Source organism: Euphorbia lathyris, chromosome 4, assembly GCF_963576675.1.
Source record: "Euphorbia lathyris chromosome 4, ddEupLath1.1, whole genome shotgun sequence".
Taxonomy (NCBI): Eukaryota; Viridiplantae; Streptophyta; class Magnoliopsida; order Malpighiales; family Euphorbiaceae; genus Euphorbia; species Euphorbia lathyris.
Window position 1 is genome coordinate 26,864,379 of NC_088913.1, and position 11,146 is coordinate 26,875,524.

The window sequence follows — 11,146 nt, forward strand, 5'->3', positions numbered from 1 at the left end:
GATTTACGTAAACCTCATATTTTTTGCAAAGTTAGAGATTTTTTTTTTGAAAATTAACAATTTTACATAAATTAAGTTGCACTTTACGTAAAATGTTTAAAACCTTTACAAATTTCTGTAACATTTGTACACTTTATATTTTGTTAAAATATAATGATTTTTTATAAAAATAACAAATTTAAGTAAATTTAGTCTTACTTTACGTAAATTAAGTCTATCAGTAGAGGATTTATGTAAAGTTGAAAGATTTTACGTAAACCTCATGTTTGTTGCGAAGTTAGAGATTTTTTCGTAAAATAACTATTTTTACGTAAATTAAGCATCATTTACGTAAAATGTATAAAACTTTTACAAATTTCGGTAATATTTGTACAATTTTATGTAATATATATATATATATTGTTCAAATAGTATTAAAAGTTAATTTTATTTGTTCACTAATTTATAATTTATTTATAAATTTAGTAAAGAACACTAAATGGGTTTTCGTAAAAGTCAATTATTTTACATGGAACTCAATTTTTGGAGAATTTAGTAATTTTTTTCATAAAATAACAACTTTACATAAATTCAAACTTACTTTACGTAAAATTGAGAGATTTTACGTGAACCTCTTTTTTTTTTTTGCAAAGTTCGAGATTTTTTTTGAAAAATAACAATTTTACATAAATTAAGTCACATTTTACGTAAATTGATAATACTTTACGTAAAATGTATAAAATCTTTATAATTTTCCATAATATTTATAAATTTTTACGTAAAGTAATGATTTTTTTGTTAAAATATCAATAAAAAATAATTTTATTTGCTAATTAATTTATATTTTATTTATCAATTTAGTAAATAACACTAAATGATTTTCGTAAAAGTTAAATATTTTACGTGGAACTCGAGTTTTGGTGAAATTAGTATTGTTTTTGTAAAATAAGAATTTTACGTAAATCCAGTATTATTTTACGTAAATTATCTCTATCAGTAGAAGATTTACGTAAAGTTAAAAGATTTTACGTAAACCTCATATTTTTCGTGAAGTTTGATATTTTTTCGTAAAATAATAAGTTTATGTAAATTAAGTCTAACTTTACGTAAATTGACACTACTTTACGTAAAATGTATAAAACTCTTACAAATTTTCGTAACATTTGTACACTTTTATGTAAAGTAATTATTTTTTGTTATAATAGTATTAAAAAATAATTTTATTTGTGAATTAATTAATATATCATTTATAAATTCAGTAAATAATACTAAATGATTTTCGTAAAAGTCAAATATTTACGTGGAACTCAATTTTTGGGGAAGTTAGTAATTTTTTATAAAATAAAAACTTTACGTAAATTCAGTCTTAGTTTGTGTAAATTAAGCTTATCACTAGTGGATTTACGTAAACCTCATATTTTTTGCAAAGTTAGAGATTTTTTTTTTGAAAATTAACAATTTTACATAAATTAAGTTGCACTTTACGTAAAATGTTTAAAACCTTTACAAATTTCTGTAACATTTGTACACTTTATATTTTGTTAAAATATAATGATTTTTTATAAAAATAACAAATTTAAGTAAATTTAGTCTTACTTTACGTAAATTAAGTCTATCAGTAGAGGATTTATGTAAAGTTGAAAGATTTTACGTAAACCTCATGTTTGTTGCGAAGTTAGAGATTTTTTCGTAAAATAACTATTTTTACGTAAATTAAGCATCATTTACGTAAAATGTATAAAACTTTTACAAATTTCGGTAATATTTGTACAATTTTATGTAATATATATATATATTGTTCAAATAGTATTAAAAGTTAATTTTATTTGTTCACTAATTTATAATTTATTTATAAATTTAGTAAAGAACACTAAATGGGTTTTCGTAAAAGTCAATTATTTTACATGGAACTCAATTTTTGGAGAATTTAGTAATTTTTTTCATAAAATAACAACTTTACATAAATTCAAACTTACTTTACGTAAAATTGAGAGATTTTACGTGAACCTCTTTTTTTTTTTTGCGAAGTTTGAGATTTTTCTTTTTGTAAAATAACAATTTTATCTAAATTAAGTCTCACTTTACGTATTTGACACTACTTTACATAAAATGTATAAAACCTTTACAAATTTCGTAATATGTGTACACTTTTACGTAAACTAATTATTTTTGTTAAAATAGTTATAAAATAATTTTATTTGTTAGTTAATTTATAAATTTAATAAATAACAGTAAATGATTTTTGTAAAAGTAAAATATTTTACGTAGAACTCGATTTCTAGAAAGTTAATAATGTTTTTAGGGATAAGATGCAAAAATACCCCTAACGTTTATAGTCAGGAGTAATTTTACCTTTAACATTTAAAATGGTGCAATTTACCTCTAACATTGACAAGTTTGATCGATTTTTGAAATAATTCATTAAATTGTCTTTTTGATCATGAATCTTGTCATTTACACTTCATGTGTGCGTCACTTTATCACTAATTAATAACATATCACAAACATATGATTATACGTGAATTTTTTTTAAAAAAATTAAAAAATATGCTGTCTTTTGTACGAGTTGGACAAAAAAACCAAATATTTCACCGAATTTATAAATTTTAAGCACAAATTCTATCATTAAATCAGAAATCGTATTTTTTAGAACTTACAGAATAAGGGAAAAAAATATACGTACTTTAAACCACATGAAACAATTGATGGAATTTAAGAATAGCTTCAAAAAGACCAACTTAATAATATACCATTACACCCGTAAATGCCCTTTTCCTTAGATAGGAAAGCATTGATCAAATACAATGCCAATCCCAAATACAGAACAGAGTTAAAGTGAGTCAAAAGTTCAAAACTCAACTACCATTTACAAACATCATTTAAGTTGTTGAAGGCATTAAAACATACAAATCAAAATATGATTAACCTATGATGAGAATAGTCCAATTATTAAGCATGCTTTTCTTTTAAAACAAAAGAACAATCAAATCTACATATTACAAAATATTTTGTGTCTGCAGCATTTTATATTCATTCGGGGGATATGAATCACCATCATATATGCTTGTGCTGCTTTTGAATCAGCTTCAGCAGCCTCTACGTCCTTGCATCCTTTTCAGCTTCTGCAACTGCTTGAACATCCATTGCTGTAACTTCTTGTGCAGTTATAACTCTCATCTTGACAATCACCAAATCAATCTAATACTTTAAGAGCATATTGGAATCATCCCTCTCAAGTTTCAGAGGTATCCTCTGTCTTCCCTCCAACAATAACATGGAAGAAATTCTTCTCCTATCACCGACTGTTAACGGTGGAATCCTATATATGTGTTTGACCCGCAAGAATCACATGAGTAATTGGTATTCTGAACTCTAGCATATCTTTTGAGTTCTAATTCCCCTAAACTCTTTCACTACATTAAATAGCCAATAAGAACACATTTGTAGACAAAGAAAACTAAATAAGATTTTATTTTTTCCATCCTTATCTGTCGAGAAACAATTTTAAGAGTGAAAACCCGATCTACAGTTTATGCAAAACCCACAATTTATCACAGCATGTCATACTACTTGTTCATAATCACAGAATAACATAATCAAGTCACCAAGTGCATCTTTTAGATTTCAACAATCCACACCCAAATAAAATAACTCAAGCTAATATAGTATTAATAAAAGTAAAAAATGATAAGGCAAGAATCACATATGTTAGACACAACATAATTCGAGCATGATGCCAAATTATAACCATAGCTCCAGGGTAAAGATAAGAGGAAAAAGGAAACTCTTAATAAGTCAATGCAATGGTACTCATTGTGTTTATTCTCAAGAAAGGTAAACTAGAAACCTTTAGTTACTTGCCGCATATTATTAGCTTATGCAATGACTTGCCACATGTTGGAATCAAATGTGCCAGTTTTGAAATATTCCTTAACCAACAAACAAACAATGAGAGGTTTGAATCCATCAGTCACGAGGCCTTAATAATTCAAAACTTTCTTGGAAACCATCAGTCACAAGGCCATCCGTATGGTCATTAGCAAGTAACTCATAGTCATGAATCTTCGACCAAGGGAAACTTTCTCATGCAAAAGAAAAGATGGGTTAAAGCATGATCACTAGTGAAGAGTTTTCTATAAAACTTGATTGCCTCGTCTAAAGACCAGTTGTCCCTATCAATTCTTGAGCCCATTTATAGTATTATGTCTTCTTCTGTCAATCATAGAGTTATGGAAGAAGGAAGTGTTCTTACCTCTGGATTGAATCTAGTTGCACCTAGACTTCTAGTGCTAGAAATTCTCTTCTTACTGTAGAACTAATTCAAGCTCTTGAAATAGATGTTGTTCAGTAGAAATCACCTTAGGGTAGAAAAAGATTCTATAGCAACTTGAAGGACAGAAATACGATTAAAAAGGCTCCACATTTTCTTGAAAATATCACTGAAAATATCCTTATTCCACTTCTTAAGGAGGGAGCTCATATTCTGAAAATTGGAGACTAGGCTCTCATTTGGCATCCACGAACTATCCACCAGCTTATTGTAATTAGGGTGATCCATCCAAGGCTTAAGGAAATGGAAAGGTTTGGCCGTATGATTTCTAGTTGCATAAGACATATTAAAAATAAAAATTGGTCTATGGTCTGATTTAATTCGAGATAGATGAAGAAATGATGGAATTAGGGAATTTTTCCCCTCCTCTGTCTTCCCAAAGCATTAACCAAATTTACTACGCGAAACAAACTGACAAGTTTGGTTGAGCATTAATTTGAAATTTACTACAAGAAAGTTCTAACAATAGCATTGTTTCAACCTAAGAACAAACTTTAAAATAAATGAAAAGCTAATGATGCATAAAATTTCAGATTGTTTATCAATTAAAATCACTCACCATAGGACCCAAGCAAATCACATTGAATTGCTCTGAAATTCCGTGGTTTGATTCCAAATTCATAGGAGAAATGAAAAATAAAATCTTTATGGACTAAAAAACATTGTGCAAAACCCAAAGTTTTGGCCAGTGTTTTCTAACTACAGCAAATAAATTGACATAAAATGCAAGGAAAAAAAAAGAGCTCAGAAAAAAATTATGATAAATAAAAGCTTAAGATCCCACAAGATCAAATTCCCTCACCACTCTCCTCTCCATCATCTCCATTAATACTGCAACAACTATAGGCAATTTAAGATAGAAAAAAAAAATTCACCAAAACCAATGATATCGCGTTTCCAATCCAAGCCAAACAATTGCGAAAAATAGTTCACACTTACTCACAAAACCTAATTAGAAAAATCAAACATAACCAAGTAATAAAGAAATCTAAAGTGAGAATAATGAATCTAGATGGAAAGGAGGAGAAGTGGGTTGCTTTAAAAGTTCTCACCTGAAGCAGAGAAACAGATCATGGTCGGCCGGCTTGAAATTGTCATTCCAATTCGTGAAGCTGGTGTGTAGTGAGTCCTCTGGAAGAGCAACAAGAGAAAAAGAGAATGGGATGAAGGAGCTGAAGGTAGAGGGGCAGTGCCGGCACCGATGAGAGGGGATTGATGGTGTCGCGCTGCTATGAGATGTTTGTTCTTCCTTCAAGTCTTCAAATTACTGCCTAAACTTGAGAATTACTGAAATTGGCGATAGACTCTCAATGTAAAAGATGGAGGTCGATGATGGATGTGTAGGAGAGAAGAAGAAAGAAAAGCCCAGTGGAATGGCAAATTATTAGAAGCAAGAAGAAAACCAGAAGTCGCATACAGCCGCAATTGAGGGAAGAGAGAGAAATCGGAAGTGACCGGTATAGAAAGTAGTAAGTAGAATTGGATGCGATGTGTTTTTATATTATTGGTTAAAAAAACCAAGTATATTTACTTTGTTTTTGGATTAAACCTTTATTTGGGTAAATTTCATAAAAAAATTACCCCTTAGACCTGGTTGGGAATTTTTTCCTTGAAGGGGCTGTTTCCCAACCAGGGTTACATTTTATTTTTTTTAAAATTTTGCTTAGTGCAAGGATTCCTGTCCACAGCCACACTGCTCCCAATTAATATTTTTTTTATATAAAAATTAAATTTTATAAATTAAATATAAGAAAAATAAAATTAATCATTTCATAAAAATAAAATTATATAAAAATAAAATTAATCATTTCATAAAAATAAAATTATATATTACAATGATGTTATTAAATTTTTATTTTATAAAATTTTGATTAAAATTATAATTTAGTTTTACTTGGAAACGTTACGAGTAAATATTTAGTGCATTACTAATAAAAAAAATATATTTAGTATATTAATAAAAAAGTAAAATATTTTAGATATTTTCAAAGAAATTGTGATTAATTTATATGTAACAGATTTAGTTTTTTGAACAAAAAGGATGCTGGTAACCTTACCATTAACTATTTCATTTATTAACTACTTCATTTATGAATTTCATAATAATAGAAATAAAATACATGTATATCCTACCGAGACAGAATTTGTAACTTGCTATCCTCTTGCCTAGCAGGCAAAGATTTACCTCCGTAAATATATGAAACTGATTCAATTTATCAACAAACTGGTTTAGAAGTCTGACGTGGTTAAATAACAGTCAAATCACAATTTTTTTTAAATTGTCTAAAATATTTTACTATGTTATTAATGCACTAAATATTTATTTTGTTAGTAATGCACTAAATATTTAACCGTAACGTTTCAAGCGAAGTGCAAATTTAGCACTAATGTATGAAATTGTGCAAATTTAGCACTAACGTTTTCAATGAAGATCAATTTTAACCATACGCTGCTGAAAAAAAATTATTTGACTGTTATTTAGCCACGTCAGACCTTCTAAACCAGTTTGTTGATAAATTGAATCAGTTTCATATATTTAGACAGTTTTAAAAAAATAAATCTATTACATATAAATTAATCACAATTTGTTTGAAAATGTCTAAAATATTTTACTTTTTTATTAATATACTAAATATATTTTTTGTTAGTAATGCACTAAATATTTACTCGTAACGTTTCCAAGTAAAATTAAATTAGGGTTAAGGTGCAAAAATACCCCTAACATTTTGGGCCATGAGCAATTTTACCCCTAACGTCTAAAATGGTGCAATTTTACCCCTAACGTTGGAAGCCAAGAACAATTTTACCCCTAACGTTAATAAATTGGATCAATTTGAGAAATAATTCATCAAACTATCTTCTCAGTCATGAATCTCGTTATCTACGCTTCATATGTGTGTCATTTTATCAGTAACAAATCACAAACATTCGTTGGGATGTGAAAAAAATAAAAAAAATATATCATTTTTTTGTACGGATTTGACAAAAAAAATTCAAAAAATCCACCGAATTTATAAATATTAATCTCAAATTCCATTATTAAATTATAAAAAACATGAAATCATTTTTTAGAACGAATTATTATGCAATTGGCATAGAATAATGAATAAAAATATCTGTGTTTTATAATAGTGTCTGAAATTGACCCAATTTATCAACGTTAGGGGTAAAATTGCTCTTGACTTCTAACGTTAGGGGTAAAACTGCACCATTTTAGACGTTAAGGGTAAAATTGCTCCTGACCCAAAACGTTAGGGGTATTTTTGCACCTTAACCCATTAAATTATAATTTTAATCAAAATTTTATAAAATAAAAATTTAATAACATCATTGTAATTATTTCGAAAAAAATAACATCATTGTAATATATAATTTTATTTTTATGAAATGATTAATTTAATTTTATTTTTATGAAATGATAAATAATTTTTCTTATATTTAATTTATAAAATTTAATTTTTATAAAATAATAAAAAAAATTAGTCGCCACTGCCCCATTTGTGGACAGGAATCCTTGGATTCCTGTCCACTTTCTCATTCCGGTGCCATAGGTGCCGGAATGAGAAAGAAAAATAAAAAAAAAATTAAAATTTAACCCTAGTTGGGAAACAGCCCCTTTCAGGGAAAAATTTCCCAACCAGGTCTAAGGGGGTAATTTTTTTTATGAAATTTACCCCAAACAAAGGTTTAATCCTTTGTTTTTAAAGGCAGTGAGGATAGCAGGCACCATATTTTACATACTTATATATATTATTATTTATATATATTTTATATATTATAGTTATCATTATTTGAACCATCATCATCTTGGGTTCGGGGGTGGTCATTTTAGGGGTGCCAACCTAGTTGAGATGTCCCGGACTTTCTTTACTTGTCCACTACCTCTCAATAATATTAGAACCATCATCATCGTATCATCATCATCATTATTATTATTTTTTTATTAGAACCATATTATTATTATTATAAACTTATTTATTTTAATTATTGTTATTTTGAAAGTCTAATATTATTATATTATTAAGTTAAATTCAGTAATATTCAGTTCAATAACATTCGCTTTAATTCAATTTAGTTCAATAGCATTTAGTCTAGTTCAGTAAAAAAAACAATATAGCCTTATCTTGTTTATTATGTAGTTAGAATAAAAAACATGAATGAACAACATGATGTTTTATTATCCACATCATTTGTGAAACTCAAATAACTAACAGAAAAAGTCTTTTCAGATGAAAAGGGAACAATTTGACATTAATAAAGATAAAGCTCTATTTTTCAGAAAAAAATGAAAAACCTCTACTCAACTGGGTTACATTAATATTTTTTTAATCTGAGATTTTGTCTAAATACTGCCTGGGCACATAATATAAAATTTGCTGATCACATCCTCAATGAATATAAGAATTCAAGATAAGGTATTTAGTCTAACAGTTTGAAATTATCAACTGGAATAAATATTAGTATAAGCCATTTGGCCATTGGTTTTAAATATTAGTATAAGCCATTTGGCCATTGGTATCATAAAATTTCCAATGAATATTCTTGTTTGGTACACAATAATTTATTCACAATAGCGGTAAAAAAAAATAAACTCAAGGTTTTTACGCAGTTTCATTATCAAAGAAAAATGATTTATTTTAAAGAGGAAGCGAAAATTGCAAAAATTGCAGTGTATAAAAGAATACGAAAACAAAAGCTATTTATAGTTGAAAACAAGTTGTTTAAGTTACTGGTCAAGTGGAGCAGAAATGGAAGAAAAAACAAGACAATGGTGTAAAGTTGAGAATAAGGTGCTATTTGATAAAACTGAAAATTAAGTGCTAAAAAAATAAGTACTGAATTTTAAGTGCTGAATATTATAAGTGCTAAAAATATTAAATGATTTAATTTTTAAAAAAGTATGAGTTGATAATGTTTAACTTAAAATGATAAGTTAAATATTTTGACTTATCAAAATAAGTGGTTTTTAACTTAATTAACTAATTTAAATGGTGAAAAAACAACTGTTATCAAACGCACTTAAATTAAATAAGAGCTTAACATTTTAATTTAAGCAATTAAGTGCTTTATCAAACAAGTCTGTTGTATCAAATCAGCTCAATAAAACAACGGTTGAGAAAATAAATTATTTAATTAAAATTATTTCTGAAATTTTAATTAAATCAAAAATAAATTTTTCTCAAGAAATATAGTGTCCAACCCAATCCAGGTCGAACGACGGTGGCATGAACGTGTGTGGTGGTTAAACATCATATGTAGGTGTTCATCTTTTCACAAAAGTAGGATATCCCTTGGAGTATACCCAATAGTGTGAGGACCATCTTTATATGTTGCACTTTTAAGTGACATTTACATAATATGAGATGCTTACACTACCTTTTATCTATTTGAGGGCAAATCTTTAAGGCTTTTTGATAGATTCAAACTTAGGCCTAGCCCAATAATCTGATACAGATCGGTTTCGGGACGTGTTAGTTTTAATCGTAAACTAACAAAGATGTTCTTCTCTAGCTAAACTAGAAGGAGTGAATCCCGGGTTTTATGGATTAAATCCATAGAAATATTGAAATCCCCATTGTTGAAGGTCTCAAACCTTAACAAAAGCTTCTTGAAGAAGATGATTAATTTGATTGATAAAAAAGTTAAGGATTACAATAGAAAGAGAAGTATTTATATATATATCATCTCAAAAACCTAATTGCCAAATTACATAAAAGGGCAAATTACATAACTAATTAAAATATAAAGATAAGGGGCAAATTGGGTTAATGGTAAAGAGGTGGCATGATTGTAAATAGGGAGTGGCATGGGTTGTAAATAAGGAGTGGTCCATAGCATGAAGAACTTGGGGAGGAAGTATTCTTCGGATGAGGCATGCCCCGCGTATATCTTCTCACGCTCCGCGTGAGTGCATATCTGGACTTGAAGGTTCTCGAAGGCGGTCTTCACGCTCCGCGCCCTTGGGAGTACGCCCCGCGTATATGCCCTCCTGGAACTGGTTCTCCCCGAAGGCTCGATCCACGCTCCGCGTACTGGACAACATGCTCCGCGTGGAATGCCCTAGTGATCCCCCTTCCGTGTGGGTTTTGTCCTTTCTCTCGGCTCCGGATTCACGCTCCGCGTGTTCTATCTTATGCCCCGCGTATGAGTGCAAGATGCCCTCATCATACTCCTCTTCTTCAAAAGAGTTGGTCCCCAGATCAATTATAGAACAAGAATGGTGCTTGGTAGGTGCTATCCACTCCATATGTTGTTGGTTTCTCCTTCTCTTCATGAACTCTCCCCACACCTCAACTTGTGTCTTGCCCCCGGTGCTCATCCCCCGTAATGCTCGCCTCAATATTCGACCGACATCGAATGGTATGCCTTGACGAAGCTTGTCAAACCACTTCCCAATAAATGCTTGGATGGCCTTCCAACGTCCCTCACTTCGTTGAACGGACCACCATTGGATCCTCTTGGTCTCCCCATCACGAACTTGAGGAACCAACACAATCCTCTTTCGCTCATGGCCTACCTCGAATGGAATGTCCCGATGACATGTATCAACCCAATTAGGTTGAATCCCATAAGCACTCTTCAAAATTCTTACATGGCCTTGAGTCGAATATGCCCGGACTTCTAGATACCTCACACCATCAACCCGGATGCTAGGCTCAACCTCCACTCGCTCATAACCAACCTCAAATGACATGTCCTGGTGCCCTATATCAACCCAAGTTGAAGTGATTCCTTGAGTACTCTTAATAACCCAAACCTGTCTTTGAATTGAATAAGCCTGGATTTTGCTATTACTCATTCCACTAACTCGGCTATTATGCTCAATCTCTCCATGCC

At 29.7% G+C, this 11,146-nt stretch overlaps 1 long non-coding RNA gene across 1 annotated transcript; it reads right to left on the bottom strand.

The window, feature by feature from the left end:
• Window positions 1-2,726: 2,726 nt before the first annotated feature.
• LOC136227768 (uncharacterized) lies at window positions 2,727-5,761 on the bottom strand. Its single transcript, XR_010688219.1, has 2 exons — window positions 5,362-5,761; window positions 2,727-3,298 (listed from the first exon to the last, which is right to left on the bottom strand). It is a non-coding gene; the product is annotated as an uncharacterized lncRNA (long non-coding RNA).
• Between the last annotated feature and the right edge of the window lie 5,385 nt (window positions 5,762-11,146).